General features: G+C 40.7%; 1 protein-coding gene across 1 annotated transcript in view; it reads left to right on the top strand.

The window, feature by feature from the left end:
- UBAC2 (UBA domain containing 2) overlaps positions 1 to 19,274 on the top strand; it is a 266,972-nt gene that overhangs the window by 40,499 nt on the left and 207,199 nt on the right. Inside the window, exon 2 of the mRNA XM_058744171.1 lies at positions 1,297 to 1,417. The gene's annotated coding sequence lies outside the window, so the exon portion shown is untranslated. The remainder of the gene's footprint in view (positions 1 to 1,296; positions 1,418 to 19,274) is intronic.

Here is a 19,274-nt window from a genome sequence, read left to right as displayed (position 1 = left end):
TTTTCAGAATTATTACATATAAACACTCACAAACCATGAGATCATGACCCCAGCTGAAGTCTGACGCTTAACCAACTAAGCCACACAGGCGCCCCCCCAACCCATATTTTAAAACATAATACTGTATTATGTATGGTCTTCTGCATCTTGATTTTTACAATTTAATAATATTTCTAGGAAATTTTCTCTTATCAATACCAAGTCATTTTGTTTTATTCTTTTTCCCTGTTGCATAGTATTGCACTCCATGGTTGTTCTAGAACTTACTTAACCAGCTCTCTGCCAATGGGCATTTGGCTGGTTTTTTGTTGTTGTTGTTGTTGTTACTGCAATATGTATTTACATGTTTAAGCTCATGTGCAAATATATCTGTAAAATGAACTCCTAGATGTAGAATTTCCAAGTCAAAGAAAGTAAATGCATATGAAAGTTCACTATTACTTTTTAAATTCTCCTCCAAAGAGAATGGACCAATTTGCCTTCCCACTCACATTAGTTGTCTCATCAACATGAGGACATTAATAAATATTTTGAATTTTTCCAATCTTATAAGTGTCAACAGCATCTCATTAATCCTTGAATTTCATTGTTCTTGTTAGGGTGAGATTGAGCATCTTATCATTTATTCATGAATTATTTATATTTCCTTTATTATAAACTGTTCAAATAATTTGCCTATTTTTCTATTCCAATATTTATTTTTATAATTTTTTTAACATTTATTCATTTTTGAGAGACAGAGAGACAGTGCATGAGCGGGGAAGAGCAGAGAGAGAAGGAGACACAGAATTTGAAGCAGGATCCAGGTTCTGACCTGTCAGCACACAGCCCGACACAGGGCTCAAACTCATGAACTGCGAGATCATGATCTGAGTCAAAGTTGGAAACTTAACTGACTGAACCACCACGGCACCCCTCAAATATTTATTTTTAAGGGGCGCCTGGGTGGCTCAGTCGGTTAAGCATCCGGCTTCGGCTCGGGTCATGATCTCGCAGTCCATGAGTTCCAGCCCCGCGTTGGGCTCTGTGCTGACAGCTCAGAGCCTGGAGCCTGTTTCGGATTCTGTGTCTCCCTCTCTCTCTGACATTCCCCATTCATGCTCTGTCTCTCCCTGTCTCAAAAATAAATAAAGGTTCAAAAAAAAATTTTGTTTAATATTTATTTTTAAATAATAAACTGTGTTAACTCTTTATATATTAAGGCACCTAAACTTGGTTTTGTGTGTGAGAGAGAGAGGGATTTTTCCTGCTTAGTCATTTGCCGTTGATTTTGTTATGGTATTTTTTTTCTTGCAGAAATGAAAAAATATATTTTTTGGTTGAATCCCTGAAGGAGGTAGAAGACTACTGCAGTTGTCCCAGTAGGAAAGCCAGGTGGCTCGGGCTGACGTGATGTTGGTGGACGTGGTGATGAGTGGTAGGTATGAGAATGTAGGAATTGTAAGGCTAGAGCTCGGTTGATGTTGTTCCTGTAAACATGGCAGCAGGGGCGCCATGAGGTGGGTAAGGTGAGGGAAAGAGATGTTGCCTCTGAGGCTTTGGCCTGAGTGACTAGGTGGACGGTGGTGCCGCTGACTGAGATGGACGAGATTTTAGGGGGAGCAAGTCTCTAGCCTGCTTTGGAGACATGCTTCCACATGCCTGGTTTCAGAATGTGATACATATTCAGGTCTTATTCATTCATCTTCTTCTGAGGTTCCTCCCATCAAAGTGAAAAGCTGAGTCAAACTATCCAGTTGGCATGTCTGAAGCAGTCATTACTACGTGGCGTATATTCACAGGTAGTGACTTCGAGAGCAAGAGCACTAACAACACCTGCAGTGTCATCACCTCACCCAGTGTCTGCTCGTCCTCTCTGCTGGGGACTTCAACACACACTATGGGATACACGGAGAAACACTGGCCCATCTCTGTGTCTGGGACTGATTTAAATGAGTTTGACTAGTTTTCCCTGAGTTCACAGGTATTTAACCACCGAGTTGAATCAGTTTAGCAACTTGGCTGGTAACCTAATAACAAAAAAACCAGACTGGTTTGTACATGTCCAGAGGGCCGTGGTCTGTGAGCTCAGTTGGTGGGGGCAGGGGGAGAGGGTTGATTTTTTCAGAGACTCTTAAAACATAAAATTCCACATGGATGATTAACATTTCTATGCCACATAATGGGTGTTGGCACACAATGAATGGGAAGAAAATGTTATTGAAAGGGAAAAAAACTATGTGATAGAATGATTTCCCCTGGAAATTTAAGCCAATCTCAAGGAAATCTGTTTGAATCTGTCTTCTTCACGTATCCCTTTGACAGTAAAATTAGTGCAGAGCATTACTAGCCATGAGGGAGAGCAGCTGCTGGCTAAGAACTTAGTTCAACGACTGAGATGAATTACCAAGCCTACCTGGTCCCCGGTTGTTCTCATGAAACCTATTTTACTTCTGGATGCAAATCAAATATGCTGATATTTGAAGTGAGATAAAGTATAGGAGTAACCACATTGATTAACATGAGCAGCAAGCCCTACCTTAGGTAGACCAAGCATGTGATCCCCTGAAAGTTATAATGCAGGGGGGAAGGGGACCTCAGATGGCTGAGAGCCCAGCTGATATCTGATTGCATCTGCATGAGAGAACTTCCAGTTGAGCTCAAACCACAGGGCTGTGGATGGCTCCTCATGTAGCAATAGCAACTGAAACATCTGCCATGCAGGTGACATAGGGGGTCAGAGAAAGTAACAAACACACATTGAGCATAAGACTCTCCAGAAGACAAGAGTACAGGAGTACGTATGCAGTTGAGATGGAAGAAAGGACAGTTCAATAACAGTTCAAGGTAGCACATGACTCCCAAATATAGGTGTTCAGGGCACAAAGAAGTAAGTGAAAGCTGAGAGTCTTTGTGCAGGAAGAGGGACTAGAAGTGTGAATTAAGGAATTAAGAAGGGGGAGTACACGCAGGCAGCCTGGATATAGGATAGCATGGATATAGGTATGGTTTTAGAAATGTGCCTAATGCTCAAAGATCAAACAGCTTGATGTGGCTGGAAGACAGAATTTTTTTTTATACATTTTTTTCAATGTTTATTTATTTTTGAGAGAGAGTGAGACACAGAGAGGGGGAGGAGCAGAGAGAGAGAGAGAGAGACAGAATCTGAAGCAGATTCCAGGCTCTGAGCTGTCAGCACAGAGCCCGATGTGGGGCTCGAACTCACAAACTGTGAGATCATGACTTGAGCCAAAGTCAGATGCGTAACCAACTCAGCCACTCAGGCATCCCAGAACACAGAATTTATGTATGTGTGCAACAGGTGATGACGTTGGAGATGGACCTTGAATAACAGGCTGTCTTTGAAGAGAAAGGTGAGCGCAAGAGTTTTAGGTTGAGGAGCTTCTGTGTTTAGGTGAGAGGGGAGACCAAGGTGTGAAGGTCTCCAAGAAAAACAACCCCAAACAATACTTTGTAGAGAGAGTATAATCCTTTAAATCAGTCATTAATTACTTTTTTAAAAATCCAATTTCCTCAAAAACAACTCCACACTGGGTAGGAAAAGGAAGGAGAGCCATTCAAGGAAGGAGAATCACTTAAGATTAGCTTTGTTAAGGAGGATGGCAATAATCTTGAGGGTTTCATCCTAAAGGAGAAAATTGGGGGTCGAAGGAATCTAATTGGAGCTGAGATCACTGATACCAGATGGTAGGACAGGACCATTCTCATTATTTCCATTACCGTTGAAGCCACTGTCAGGAAGGAGCCACACCCTTCTTAGCCCATACACCAAATTTATGTTTTTGCAGATGTGTCACCGGGGGGTGGAGGGGGGGTTCCAGAAGAAGATGCTGAGATGGAGTTCAGAGGGCAAGATGTTTATGACACCTACTCTAAGGAGAGAAGATCGGGTTAGGCAGAAAGGAAAGAAGTTGAAATGCAGTGTAAACCCATCAAAACCTTGGCCAACCTGGTGGGTGGCTTTGGAGTGAATTTAGGGTTGTCTTGCATTGAGCTGAAATGAGTGGGCCTTTATTCTCACATTGCTCATCACTGGCTGTGCACTGCCCAGGAAGGACGTGACTTCAGGTCAAGGGAGGTGACCCTCTGCATTTGAGACAGACTCAAACAGCTGCTTGCTGACTCTGCTCCCCACATCTGGGCATCAAGCCCTTCCTTGAAGTGGTAGAAGGAGGATCTGACTCTCCATGGCTAGCACAAAGGGGTAACCAAGCTCAAAGTCACATTAGTGAGAATATACTTTTCTTTCATGAACCTAATAAAGTTAGTAATATTGCAGGATTGCTGAGCGAGACAGTCAAGAAAGAATTCTTGAGACATTTCACCAGGCAGCTTAGTAAGTTTATTTAAGCAGCATGGAGACAGGACTTAACGGGCAGAAAGAGCTGTACCGTGGCTGTGTGAGGCTGGTGGTTATATGCTTAGTGCTCAAGGGGGAGAGAACATGCATGGAGTATTTGATCATAAATGTTTCTTCGAATCTCTACTCCTAAAACTACTTCTGGTGCTTACCATTCAGTTTGAAATTAACTATCGATGAAATTTACAGGTCATCTTGAGACCCTTTAAGGATATAGCAACCAGCACTTATCTGATCCTTATTGAAACTATGCAGGCTACATACAGGTCAGCCTTCTGGGCTGAAGGTGGAGATTTTTCTGCTTCTATCCCTCATCAATAAGACCAATGCTTACTTCGGTCAGTGTGTCTGCTTATTTACTTTAAAAAAGGAAATCAGTCTCATTGATCATTGGCAAAAATGGGGTTCCCAATACAAGAGTCTGGAGCCCACCATCCCCATCCCTCTGCAGCTAGAATCTTCCTCTGGATGGCAAGTGGTGGGTCATGAGGCAGACAGTCCTGAAAGAAGGGTAGGGTATAATAAAAATAAGATTTGGTCTTTGTCCCAGGTTTCTGGCACAGAGCTTCAAAAACCTTTAGAATTTTGAGACATGTCTTTGTTATGCTAATGATGAAACCAGGGTCAGTGGGGGAGCTTGTTAGCTTCAGAATGGGGGACAGTTGCTGGAAAACCCAACCTTATGATTAGAGTGTTAGAACTTTCAACCCTACCTCCAACCACTGGGGAGAGGAGAGAGGCTGGAGATTGAGTTTAATCACCAATAGCCAATAATTTAATCAATTGTGCCTGTGTAATGAAACCTTGATTTTAAAAACTGAAAACGAAGGTTTAGAGGAGCTTCCTGGATGGTGACCTACTTATGTAACAGTTGGGTGGCATACCCCAACTCTACAGGGACAGAAACTCCTGCACTCTGGACCCCCCAGACCTCACCCTGTAGTTCCCCTTCATCTGGCTGTTCATTTGAATCCTTTATAATAAAATGGTAATTATAACACTTTCTTGAGTTCTGTGGGTTGTTCTAGTGAATTATCAAACACGAGGGGGGCATTGTTAGAACCCCTGAATTTGCAGCTGAGTTGAACAGAAGTTCAAGTGGCCCCCAAGACCTCAAGCTGGTGTCTGAAGGGGAAGCAGTCTCGTAGAACCGAGCCTTTCTTAATCTGTGGGGTCTATGCTAACTCTGGGTAGTTAGTGTCAGAAGTGAATTGTAGGACACTCAGATGGTGTTGGGAAACACAACGTGTTGATCAACAAGTATCAGGGCACTATAGCCCCACCAGGCTGACACAGAAAATTACCCATGACACCTCTCCACACTTCCAGGTCGCACACACCTAAGTGCCAAGTAGACATTTTCAGGGCAGAAAACAGGAAGTGCTGGAAGTCACTGAGGCAGGAAGCTGCCAGTTTACACCTGCCAGAAGCCAGCCGGTTTGTGCTGCAGTGGCTGCAGAGGTCAAAGGGCAGCTGAGATGTCAGACCACGTTCATGAGGTCTGATAACCACATAGTATACTTTCTTCTTCAATGCGGAAGGGAAAAAAAGGTGTTTGAACCAAAATAAATCGTTCCCTTTGTCTAAATTTACATTTAGAAACTAAAAGGGAGTCCATATACCAACAATTGTTACCTAAAATAAGGAAAAACTATGGATTTTCTAATGATATTTTGGAGGCAAACTAAAACCAACCACTCATTTTTAGTAAAACTAGACTACCTATAAAAGAACACTGAAATTTTTAACCAGTTAAGATCAGCCATTGGATTTGATGTGGAAAAAAAAAAATGTGTTTCCCCTCAGCAAATATTCTTCCAAATTGATATGCAGTGGGAAAATAACAAAAGCAAAACCTCTTACTTTAACATTAAGCAGCATACATTTCTTCTTTCTTAGAGATTGGGGAAATCCCAGAATTCTTGGGATAGCTCCCTATGACCAAGGAGTGAAACATTTCTAGAAACTCCAAGTGGTGCTAGCCTATGTTGTTGAAACTTTGATACACACCCAGGTTAAATAACTCCTCATCTGTAATTCTTTTTTGAGGGATGGAGGGGATTTATTTAGACTTTTCAAGAAACTCAACCAATTCATTTAATCAAAGATGTTAAGATTTATGTAACACCATGAGGTTTTTTTGGTTTTGTTTTAAAATGTTTATTTATTTTTGAGAAAGAGAGCAAGCAGGGGAGGGGCAGAGAGAGAGAGAGAGAGTGAGAAGAGAGGGAGAGAGAGAGAATCCCAAGCAGGCTCCACGCTATCAGCGCAGAGCCCAACACATGGGGCTCGAACTTTCGAACTGTGAGATCCTGACCTAAGCCAAACTCAAGAGTCAGTTGCTTCACCAAAGGAGCCACTCAGTCCCCCCTGTTGGGTTTTTTGTTTGTTTGTTTTTAAGGAAGGAGATGATTTAAAAATATTCTGTGCTTGATTCTACTTACATGAGGTACCTAAATAGTCACATTCAGAGAGATAGAAAGCTGAGTGGTGGTCACCAGGGATGCCAAGCTGCTCCCTAATGGGAGGGAGAATAGGGAATTATTGTTTGATGGGTACAGAGTTTGGGCAGATGAACATGTTGGGACGGATGGTGGGGATGACTGCAGAACAATACGGATGTGATTACTGCCACGAAATTCTATACCTAGAAATGGTTCAAACCAGTAAGTTTTATTTTATATATATTTCACTAAATAGAAGAAATATTTTCTGCAGACACGTAGCTACAATGGGTGAGTAAGAGGGTTACACCACTTCCGTGGCAATGACCAGACAGTGAACTTGGTGATTAGGCCTGACTGGCTATACAAAATCAACAGTTTCAAGGAGTATTGCTGTGGCTTGTCTGATAAAATAGAAATCCATTTTCTGACTTGCTGACAGAATAACTAAGAATGTGATTAAGAGAATGCTTTCAAGGATGAGAGGTCAAAAATGTGGCCTGTGCCCTATGCTAGCAATGGGAAGCATAGGGCAGGAAAAGAATTCTTCTCACAGAGCAGGAATTCACTACATTTTCTCCTTAAAAGCCACTTTTAAAGCATAGGATTATCATGATTCTAATGAGAAAAAATACTGGTGTTTTTTTTGTTGTTGTTATGGGTACAATCCATTCCTTGATTTTATTAATTGTCCTCCCTTATGTGTTATCATTTAACTAATATACACTGATTCTTTTAACTACCAATGTACTTTTTTTTTTTTTAAAGTAAACTCTACACCCAGCATGGGACATGAACTCACAACTCTGAGATCAAGAGTCAAGTGCTCTACCAACTGAACCAGCCAAGACCCCACAACCAATGTACTTTAAATCAAAGCCTTTTTTAGACTTTTTTTTAGGAAGTTTATTTATGGGGGGAGGGAGGGGCAGAGAGAGAAGGAGAGAGAGAAAATCCCAAGCAGACTCTGCTTTGTCAGCACAGAGCCCGACGCGGGGTTTGAACCCACGAACCCATAAGATCATGACCTGACCCGAAATCAAGAGTTGGATGCTCAACTGACTAAGCCACCAGATGCCCCTAAATCAGCCTTTTTTAATTAAAAAAATGTAAAATTCCTAAATATGAGTCTACTTAAATGGGAAAGTTTATATTGTATTTCCTCTGATACTTTACTTAATTTTAATTTTGGAACTTACACATTACAAATCAGTGAATTATGATGTTATACCTAAAGTAGCCAAATATAAAGTAGTTATAAAATAGCCAAGTAAACTGAAAATAAATATAAGTATTATTTATACAGAAATATCTACATGACAATTACATGATATAATAATACATGAAAAGTTCTTAAGACAGAGTCTAGCACGTAGTTGAGTGTTTTAACTAAAACTTTTTTGTTGACAAATATTGATATCTTTTTTTTTTTTCAACATTTTTTATTTATTTTTGGGACAGAGAGAGACAGAGCATGAACGGGGGAGGGGCAGAGAGAGAGGGAGACACAGAATCGGAAACAGGCTCCAGGCTCCGAGCCATCAGCCCAGAGCCTGACGCGGGGCTCGAACTCACGGACCGCGAGATCGTGACCTGGCTGAAGTCGGACGCTTAACCGACTGCGCCACCCAGGCGCCCCAAATATTGATATCTTTAATTTGCTTCATTTTAAGTCCATCAAGTATGTAATAACTGCTTAGTGTGTTTTTACTAGGTAAAAGGCATATTATAGGCTGTATGAGGGAACAGAAAGTTGAAGGAGATACATACAACATTGAGAGAATCATCACTTCTTCTGGGGATGGGGAGAAGACAATTAACATAAGTAACGAAGTAACTGACATAAGAAAGGATACCCAAGTGTTATGGAGATTCAGATAGATCAGGGGAAATTTCGCAGAGGAAGAGGCATTTTTCCTGGACCTTGAATAGAAGGATTTCCACTGGTGAATGTGAAAGAGGGTGGTGAGGAAGGAGGAGGGAGAGCATAGAGGCAGCGGGGGAGGAGTGAGCGTAGAAACAGGGTATCGGATGTATTCGGAACACCAGACACTACAGGAGAGTTCTTGGAGGTCAGCCTGGAGAGGCTGGTTGGGGTCAGAGCACAGAGATCTCAGATTCTGAGAGAAAGAGACCCCCTGAAGCTGCAGGTACACAAAAGAACATGGCTAGAGGAAGTTTTAAGAAGATGAATCTACAAGCATTCTGCTCCTGCTGTGTTGAAAGAAAGGAAAATGATTGGCTCTCATTTCATAGGTGGGCACTGGCTTGCCTTAGCACAGAGCCAACCCTTGGTTTTCAGACTTGAAGTGCACTGTTTTTGCATGCTTTCCAGCACTTTAAGAGATCTTGCCCATACTGCTGTATCTGTATGGATCTGCAGGTGAGGTGCCCTCAGTGGCTCCCGGGTGGGCTTCCTGATGGACTTCTACAAGTGGTTAGGAGCTTAGAGGGATCCATATCCCTCTGTGGCCCTCACAGAGCCCAGGCTGCTGTTGTCCCAGCCCCTGCCCCTGCCCCAAGTCATACAGCCTACCTCAGTTTTCTGGATGGGGCGAGAAAGGAGTGGGTCTCTCCACACAGCTGAGGGAGCCAGCTCTCACATACTATCACTTTCCCCCGTGGCAGAAGCTGCCATCCAGCTGAGAGAAGTCTCTCCTGAGAGAGAGAGACAGACTTTGTGAGGCAAGCAATGTTGGTAAAATAAAACTTTTCCTCTTACCATTTTCATTGGGTCCACTCCTGATTTTTTTTCCCCCTTCAGTGATGTGCTGGAGCTTCTCTGCTAAACTCCCGAAACTCCTGGACTTCCCAAAAACCAACGTCATGCGTGGGCAACTGTCAAAATTGGTGTTCCTCAGGGGGGGCAGCTGTGGAAAACTCTTATTCCACCATGTTGCTGCCATCACTTTGCAGATCTCCTTTCAAAGAATAAAGATTAATTCTGGGAAGATTTCTTTGTTCATTCACACCTCGCAGAGAATTTTTTTTTAATGCTTATTGATTTTTGAGACAGCACATGCACAAGTCAGGGAGGGGCAAAGAGAGAGGGAGACCGAGCCTCCAAAGCAGGCTCCACACTGACAGCAGGGAGCCTGATGCAGGGCTCAAACTCATGAACCATGAGATTATGACCTGGGACGAAGTCGGATACTCAAACCCAGCCACCCAGGTGCCCTGAGAATTATTTTTTTTTATACTTTCTGAGTCTGTAAAATCGAAACAATTCAAGGCATTTTCTTCAGAATCAAAACTCAAATTGATGGATGTCAGTCATATGATGAATAAATTCAATCTTTTGAGGATTGGCTTATACCAGGGTGACTGAGTAGAACTGAATTTCTGTGCTGCTTCTGAGGGAAATTCCAAAAGTGGTGGCCCAAAGAACATTTTTGAAAACAGACAGCATTACTCAAATTCAATATATGACCTCTTATAGAATCTGCTTTGAGGTTCAGTCTTTTTTTTTTTTTTTTTTTTTTTGGTTTTTCTCAAATTTAACAAGTTTGTTTTCAAAACAGAGTTTTATTCTTTCACCAAAAGTTTGTACCGGAGGGTGCTAGTGCTCACAGATCTCAAACTAATCCTCTCCTTCCCGGTCACACAGCTAGACTGTGCTTCCCAAGTCCCCGCTGTCTAGAGGTAGTCTATGCAACTTGTCGTGGCCAGCAGAATGTGGTCCCTAATCCATCTTCAGATTTTCTAAGAGTCTCTCTCCCCTTGTCTGTTGGTTGGATGCAGAGAATCTTCTGAGGACTCTCGGGGTCCAGAAGACAAGAGCCACAGAGTCCTTGAGCGACCATGTGGAACAGCCTCCTGGCCCACACCTGCCCATCATGGGTTGCGACTCTTCTGTGCTGAAGCCAGTTAGCTTTGTCGATTACATGTTATGGCAGTGAGCCTCCCCTGACTAATGTGCATCACGCCTCTTAGAATCTGAGGGAGCTCCTGAGACTTTCCGGGTGATACGTATTTTGTATCTGAACCCCGAATGTCCAGACCACTGGACACACTGCTGTTTTTGGATTTATTTAAGACTAGTGTTGTGTTTCTTTAGCGCCCCAAGCAAGTCATTCCTCTTGATTCAGTTTCTGTTTCACTGTCTGTGAGTGTCATTCAGTCCAACCACCTCTGCCAGAGATTTCTGTGAGGACGGTTTGCTGTTGCCGGGAAGAAGCTTTGACTGTTCAGGGCCCCCTGTTTTACAATTTGTCACCCACCTTCGACAGCTCTGTCAACAGGCCTTAGAGCTTCACTGCCTCCCTGCGAAGTGTCAGAGTCTTTCCCACATTGTCTTGAATGTGCGCTTAGATATTATGAGCTGTCAGCACCCAGTAAAGCCTGACCCGTGGTGCCAGAACTTTTGATAACAGAAACAGCCCACTAAGTTCTTAGAGAATGAGAAATCTATTTTAATATCGGCCTCAAGCTCCCTTTTTGTGTCCTCAGGGAGAGATATGTACAAATACATTCTATTTGTGTTGTGGAACAAGTCAGAGTGCGAACTAGTAATTTGACCAAAGTGACCAAGTTCTTGTGTCTTAGGTTCAAAAACCCTCAATAGACATAGTAAGTGAATAAATTTATCTGGCGGCTCAAATCTGCCACATAGGTGTTTTTATGGTTTTGCTACCTATGTTTACTGGCTTAGCAATAATGTAAGGTGGATAGAGGTCTGGATATTGTCTTTACATCTCCTGGAGTGGCTTTGACATGAAGACCATGCCTGCTAGATAACCCCGTGTGTAAATGTGGAATGTGATTCTGGCAGTTGTGGCGAATAAAAATGTTCTGTAGTATTATTCAAAGACCATAGTATTTTGCTTCCAGCAAAAATGTTTATGATTGTATAAAAATCAGAGCAGCCCATGGGCTTGTATTCTGCCTGAAAAGAAATTATTGAGAACCACTAATCTAATAACCCTGTTGTTTTTTTTTTTTTAGATTTAACATTCAAACACCTTTGAAGGTGCCTTCATTTAAATTGCTTGTGGCTTTCTTAGAACTACATCCCTTTTGTATGAAAAGCTGAATGACAGCTGTCATAGCCTGAAGTCATTGACGAGATGTTACAGTTCAATCTCCTCCAGTGACAGTCACACACCTAATAATGCATAGAACTGGGGACAATGCTAAGCATTCTGAGCAAACAATTTTAAGATGCCTCTGAAGGAAGAGAGATTATTGCTGATATTCACAAATATGGGGGAAAACTATCCCCCATAAGGATTAAATTGATGCTAGGAGAACATGATCCATACAAATGATCCTCACAGACTATGCAGTGCTGTATTAAATGATTATCATTGTTTCTTTTACTGCAAATGTTTACTGTGCATCTATAATGCACCAGGCACTGTGCCTAGACATTTGGATGCATCAGCAAACAGTTCAAAGCCCATGACATATATACCTGAGTGCTGGACAGACAGTATAGGACAGATTTCTAATATAAGGTCTGGAGGTAACTGATGATGTGTTGATATAAAATAAAGCAAGGTCAGTACAGAGAGAGTTACAGGTAATGATATTTGCCTCGTATGGTCAGGGAAGGCCTCTCTGAGGAGGTGACGTTGATGGGAACCCCGGGAGATGGGAAGGAGTGAGCCATGTGGAGATATGAAAGAAGAGGGTGAGGATGGGAACTTGGGAGTGTTCAGCATCCATGGCTATGTTATTCATAGCCATTGACTTGGATGAGATTATCTAGAGAGAGAATGTTGAGAGAAATTTAGACAGACAAGAGGAGAGGGGTACTCCCGGGTCACTCCATCAGTTAAAGAGTGCAGAGAGGAAGAAGAGCCAGCAGTGAAGACCAAGAAGCAATGAGTTGGGTGGAAGGAAGATGGGGAGTGTGTGATGTCCCGAAGCCAAGTGAAGAAAGTGTTTTCAGAAAGAAGCTTGAGCTGGTGGTTATCTATACAGAAACAAATATTATAATTAAATTCCCATCTCACTTAACCTACAAAAACAGGTTCCACTTGGATTAAAGACCTACATGATCAGACCTGGGTGGCTAAGTCGGTTAAATGTCTCTTTTTTAAAAATTTTTTTTAATGTTTATTTTTGAGAGAGAGAGAGAGGCAGACTGCAAGTGGTGGAGGGGCAGAGAAAGAGAGGGAGACACAGAATCCAGAAACAGGATCCAGGCTCCAAGCTGTCAGCACAGAGACTGACACGGGGTTCAAACCCACAAACTATGAGATCGTGACCTGAGCCGGTCGCTCAACCGACTGAGCCATCCAGGCACCCCTTAAATGTCTGACTCTTGATCTCAGCTCAAGTCTTGATCTCAGGGTCGTGAGTTCAAGCCATGCTGGGCATGGAGCCTACTTTAAAAAAAAAAAAAAAAAAGACCTACATGTGAAGAGCAAACCTTAAAAATTTTTTGAAGGAAGTATAGACAAATAATTTTATGACCTCAGCAATGAAAAAATGTCTTTTTATTTTTTTATTTTTAAAATTTTTTTTTCAACGTTTTTTATTTATTTTTGGGACAGAGAGAGACAGAGCATGAACGGGGGAGGGGCAGAGAGAGAGGGAGACACAGAACCGGAAACAAGCTCCAGGCTCCCAGCCATGGGCCCAGAGCCTGACGCGGGGCTCGAACTCACGGACCGCGAGATCGTGACCTGGCTGAAGTCGGACGCTTAACCGACTGCGCCACCCAGGCGCCCAAGAATGTCTTTTTAAAAAAGACATAAATAGCACATACCATGGAGGAGGAAAATGAATAAATTTTACATTTCTATTCATTGAAAACCAATATTAAAAAGTAAAAAGACAAATTATGAACTGGGAGGAAATATTTGCAATGTATATAAGGACCAAAAAGCCTCTTAATAATTCAGAATGTATTTTAAAAAAAACTCCTACAGATTACTAAGACAATGACACATAACCCAATAGAAAAATGGGCAGATGACATAAATAGGCATTTTTTTATTAGAAGAAGGCTCAATGGACAATAAACATATGAAAAGATGTTCAACTTCATTAATAATGTAGAAAAATGCAAATTTTAATCTGCAAAAGATATCATTTTATACCCCCAGACTGGCATAAATTTTAAAATCTAATGATACCAAGTATTGACAAGGATATAGAAAACGGGAAAAATTATTTACTGGTGGGAGTGTAAATTGGTAATACTTTGGGGCAGTTTTGAAGCAATTTGGTATTTTCTAATAAATTTGAAGATGCACATTCCCTATGGCCCAGCAGCGTTTCTCTAGAGAAACTGTTTTCCATGTGCACCAGAAATCATAAAGAAGAATGCATCATACCAGTTATGTTTGTGATAGCAAACAAATATAACAAAATAAAGTGGAAATAACATTAATGGCATTAACAAGAAAATAGATCGATTCTGGCAAGGTCATTGTGGTAGCCAGCTTGTAGGGCACCTTCAATATCTCTTCCTGGTATTCATGTACTCTTTGTGGTTCCCTCCTACACTGACCAGAGTTGACCTATATAACCAATGGGATATTTCAGAAATGATGGTGTGTGGCTTCTAAGACCACGTCATAAGAGTCACTGTGACTTCTCTCTTACTTTCCTGGTTCGTTCTCTCTGGAGGAAGCCAGCTGCTATGTTACAAGGATACTCAAGCAGCCCTATGGAGATATCCACACAGCTAGGAGCTGAGGCCTCTTAGTGGCAACCAGCACCAACTCTAAGTCTTATGAGTGAGCCATGTTGGAAGTGAATTCTCCAGCCCATGTTGAGCCTCTAGATAACTACATACCTAGCCAGTATCTTGACTGCAACCTCATGAGAGACCCTGTACTAGAACAACCCAGCTAAGATTCTCCTAAGCTCCTGACCTACAGAAACTGTTCATTATTGTTTTGAGCTGCTAAATTTTAGAGTAATTTGTCACATAGCAGTAGATAACTAATACAGTGCTGGAACACAGCATGGCAGGTGTAAACAAGCGATGCTTACAAGTAGCGTCATGAATAAATCTCATAAAAACAATGTTGACAGAAAAAAGATAATCACAAAAATATGTGCACTAAGTTGCTATTAATGTAAATTTTATAAAACTAATACTAATACATTATTAGAGATATACACATATGTAGCAAAACAATGTAGGATAGCAAGGGAATAAAAAACCCAAAAGGAGAGTGGTGATGTCCAGGGAGTAGGAAGGGACAAGCAATCAGAGAAAGACACACCAGGGAGGGGGGCTGGGCTACATGGGTAAGGGGCATTAAGGAATCTACTCCTGAAATCACTGTTGCACTATATGCTAACTAACTTGGATGTAAATTAAAAAAAGAAAACTAAAAAAAAATTTTTTAATGTAAATGATGGGTAGTAAGAGATAAATTACATCTAATAAAACTTGGGTCAAATAAAATTATTGCTGGATCCATGAAAAAAAAAGAGGGAAAGACACATGGAGCTTCTAGTGGAAATGTTCTACTTTTGAAGCTGACTGATGGGTACACTGGTGTGTATTATAGTAATCATTATATTTTCTGAACGCAAGGAAAGTGTCATGATAATTATTTTTTTATTTTTTTTAGCACAAGTTAAATATTTTATTATTTTTTATTAAAATAAAAATAATATTTTTTATTATAAAATATAATATAATATTTTATTATATTATATTTTATATATAATATAATATATTATATATTATTATATATTATATATATATTATATATTATATATAATATAATATATTATAATATATTATATATTATATATATATAATATAATATATATTTATATATATTTATATAATTATATATTTATAATTATTATATATATATATTATATATTATATATTATTATATATTATATATTATTATATATTATTATATATATATTATATATTATTATATATTATATATTATTATATATATTATATATTATATATATATTATATATATATTATATAAATAATAATATATTTATATATTATTATATATTATATATATATTATATATTATATATTATATATTATATATAATATAATATATTATATAATATAATATATATATATTTATATATAAATATATATATATATTTATATATATATATTTTAATATATATTTTATTATAAAATATAATATAAAATATAATATAAAATAATAATATTATTTTTTATTAAAATAAAAAAAATATTTTATTTATTTTTGAGAGAGAGAGAGAGACAGAGACAGAGACAGAGTATGAGTGGGACAGGGGAAGAGAGAGAGGGAGACACAGAATCCGAAGCAGGCCCCAGGCTCTGAACTGTCAGCACAGAGACCAACGCCAGGCTGTAACTCACCAGCCGTGAGATCATGACCTGAGCCAAAGTTGGATGCTCAACCGACTGAGCCACCCAGGTGCCCCGATTTTTTTTTTTTTTAAAGAAGATGGGAATGAATGTCCAACATTGCTAAGAGGTCAACTGTGCTAAGGACAAAGGACTGACCATTGGATCTTGCCAGGTATGTGTCACTAATGACTCGACTGAGCACAATTCCAGTGAGTCGTGGGTCAAAAGTCTGCCTGGAATGGATTGGAATGAAGAGAGGACGGGAGGTGAGGAAATGCACACAGCAAGGGCCAGCTTGAGATTCTTCATCATGGGGAACAGAAAATAGTGGGAAAGCAGGAAAAGAATAAAAAGGTATATATTCTTGAGCAAAATATTTTTAAAGCATCTAATAAGAAGTGAAAATAGTTCTTTCAGGAGAGACTCTAAGAACAACATCTATTCTTGCATAGTTGACAGACAATTCAAAAGTGAAGGAGCTGGTCTTAGGTGAGAGTGTGAGAATTGTATATTCATATTATTGATGCAATAACAGTATTACCAAGGCTGGGTGGGTGGTGGTCTTCATGCAAGAGAGCAGACCACACAGACATACGTGATCTTTTTTTTTAATTTTTTTTTTTTAGTTTATTTATTTATGTATTTTGAGACAGACAGAGTGAGCGGAGGATGGGCAGAGAGGGGGCAGGAGAGAGAGAGAATCCCATGCAGGCTTCATGCTCAGTATGGAGCCCGACGCAGGCCTTGAACCCCCAAAACCGTGAGATCATGACCTGAGCTGAAATCAAGAGTCAGACGCTCAACCAACTGAAGCACGCAGGTGCCCCTAGAGTTTATTTCTAAGACAGACTGTATTTATATTCCTGGTATTTCCTGTGTTTAGTTACCTGTTCATCTCTGCTGGCACCCACCAACGTCTTGCTAGGTCCAGCCTGTCTCTGCAGTAACAGAATCCAACCTTACTGGGCACAAACCCAAACTATGTGCCATGCACTAGATAAAGTCACCTGACAAGGTGAGAGACCCCCCCCCACACACACATGGGTTAGACCTAGATCAGCCCCAGTGATGCACCAGCTTCTGATTCTAGGACTAACTTCTGGAGGCATTGGTCCTTCCTTCCATAGGGGATGGGAGGTCCAAATAGGAGACGATACAGAATGTGAAAGTTGACAGAAGCAAAGAAGGTCCCAACTAGGAAAAACTGGTGAGAAAAGGAAGGTCTGAGAAAACATATCCAAAGAAGGAAATGAGAAATGCTGCTGAAAACAGCGGTTACAGGAAACAGAGCCCAGAGGAAATTCAGGAAAGGAGCGCATTGCTCATCTAAGTAGAATGAACAGTATACTAATGGCATTAGGTGTGTGAAATTATACACTGGCTGACTGAGTCTTTTTATTTTTTAAGTTTATTTGTATGTACGTATGCATGTATGTATGTAATCTCTACACCCAACACAGGGCTCGAACTCACACCCCAGAGATCAAGAGTTACATTCTCTTTTGACTGAGCCAACCAGGCACCCCTGGATCTTTCATGTTTAATATCTAATCCACTGTACTTAAATCTAGCTGGTAGGGGCACCTGGGTGGCTCAGTCAGTTAAGCATCCGACTTCGGCTCAGGTCATGATCTCACGGTTCATGAGTTCGAGCCCCACATCAGGCTCTGTGCTGACAGCTCAGAGCCTGGAGCCCACTTCGCATTCTGTGTCTCCCTCTCTCTCTCTGCCCCTCCCCGACTCGTGCTCTGTCTCTGTCTCTCTCAAAAATAAATAAACATTAAAAAAAATTTTTTTTAAATCTAGCTGGTAGGTAAGTAGCTTCTTCTAAGTGGTTCTTCAAGAACCACTCCCTAAAACAAACCATGCTACATTTTCCAAACCAGTTTTGGGGGCACTGGAGATATTTGCTGGTTTTACGATACTTCAAAAGGATTGTCTTGCATTGGATCTTTTATCGCTGCTGTTTCAAATTCATCTGACCAGAATCCGCTCCAGTGTCCTAAAAGGAAACAAGGTCAGTCTGTGTGAAAATTTTTGTTCTAAACATTTCAAAGTTTCTATTCTTGTTCTGTCAGTGGGGAGTTGAAGTGTGGGGACGTGTGGGCTGAGTTTTTTTTTTTTTTTTTATTCATTTCATAGGTCAGAAATTGTAGTATTTTCTGCCTCTGAGCCAAGGGAGGAAAGAAAAATGTGACACGAGTTTGGCCCCCGCTACCTCCACTGAGTGGCAGGGTCACTTAATGGCACCAAAGTGTATCTGGTCATGTTCCTTTAAAGTGTCCTCTGGTCGTGATTTTTTTGGAATAGAGACGAGGTAAATATGGACAGGGGTGAGGGTGGTAACGGTGTCTTCAGGGCAGAGAAAGTTCTGAGAGCAGAATTCCCAGCAGAAAACCAAACTGGACAGCTTTGCCATAGCCCAGCTTGCAGCAGGGCAAAAGCACCCCTCCGTGAATTCAGGTTAATTGCTGCTAAAATTATACTGGATTTTTTCTTTCCTTCTTCTTCTTCTTCTTCTTCTTCTTCTTTTTTTTTTTTTGTACTCTTTATTGTCACAAGAAAAAAATCTAGGAAATTTTATAAAAACACATTCTGTCAAGGGGCGCCTGGGTGGCTTGGTCGGTTAAGCGTCCGACTTCGGCTCAGGTCATGATCTCACGGTCCATGAGTTTGAGCCCCGCGTCGGGCTCTGTGCTGACAGCTCAGAGCCTGGAGCCTGTTTCCGATTCTGTGTCTCCCTCTCTCTCTGCCCCTCCCCTGTTCATGCTCTGTCTCTCTCTGTCTCAAAAATAAATAAACGTTAAAAAAAAAAAATTAAAAAAAAAAAAACACATTCTGTCAAAAAAGTAAGTTCTTTGCACTTGTCCTCAGCAAATCTTTAGGGCAGTGAGTTTTCTCCACTAGCAGACTCAGACCTACCCAGTTTCTGAACCAATATTTATGAGGGCAGGAGTACATCTGTGTATCTTTCCTCACTCCCAACATCATCACCAGCAGGTTGAGTCAAGAAGGTGTTGGTCTTTTAAAGGCCTGCTCCCTCCTGGGTGGAGTATGGGCCCTGTTACAGGTTACATTGTGTTCCCTCAAAATGTTTGGGTTGAAGCTCTACCTTCCAGGAGCTCAGAATGTGGCTATATTTGGAGACAGGGCTTTTAAAGATGTAATTAAGTCTGAATAAGGT

The sequence above is a fragment of the Neofelis nebulosa genome, chromosome 1 (genome assembly GCF_028018385.1).
Source record: "Neofelis nebulosa isolate mNeoNeb1 chromosome 1, mNeoNeb1.pri, whole genome shotgun sequence".
Taxonomy (NCBI): Eukaryota; Metazoa; Chordata; class Mammalia; order Carnivora; family Felidae; genus Neofelis; species Neofelis nebulosa.
The sequence above is the reverse complement of the archived record's forward strand: the minus strand, read 5'-3'. Positions and strand labels throughout refer to the sequence as shown.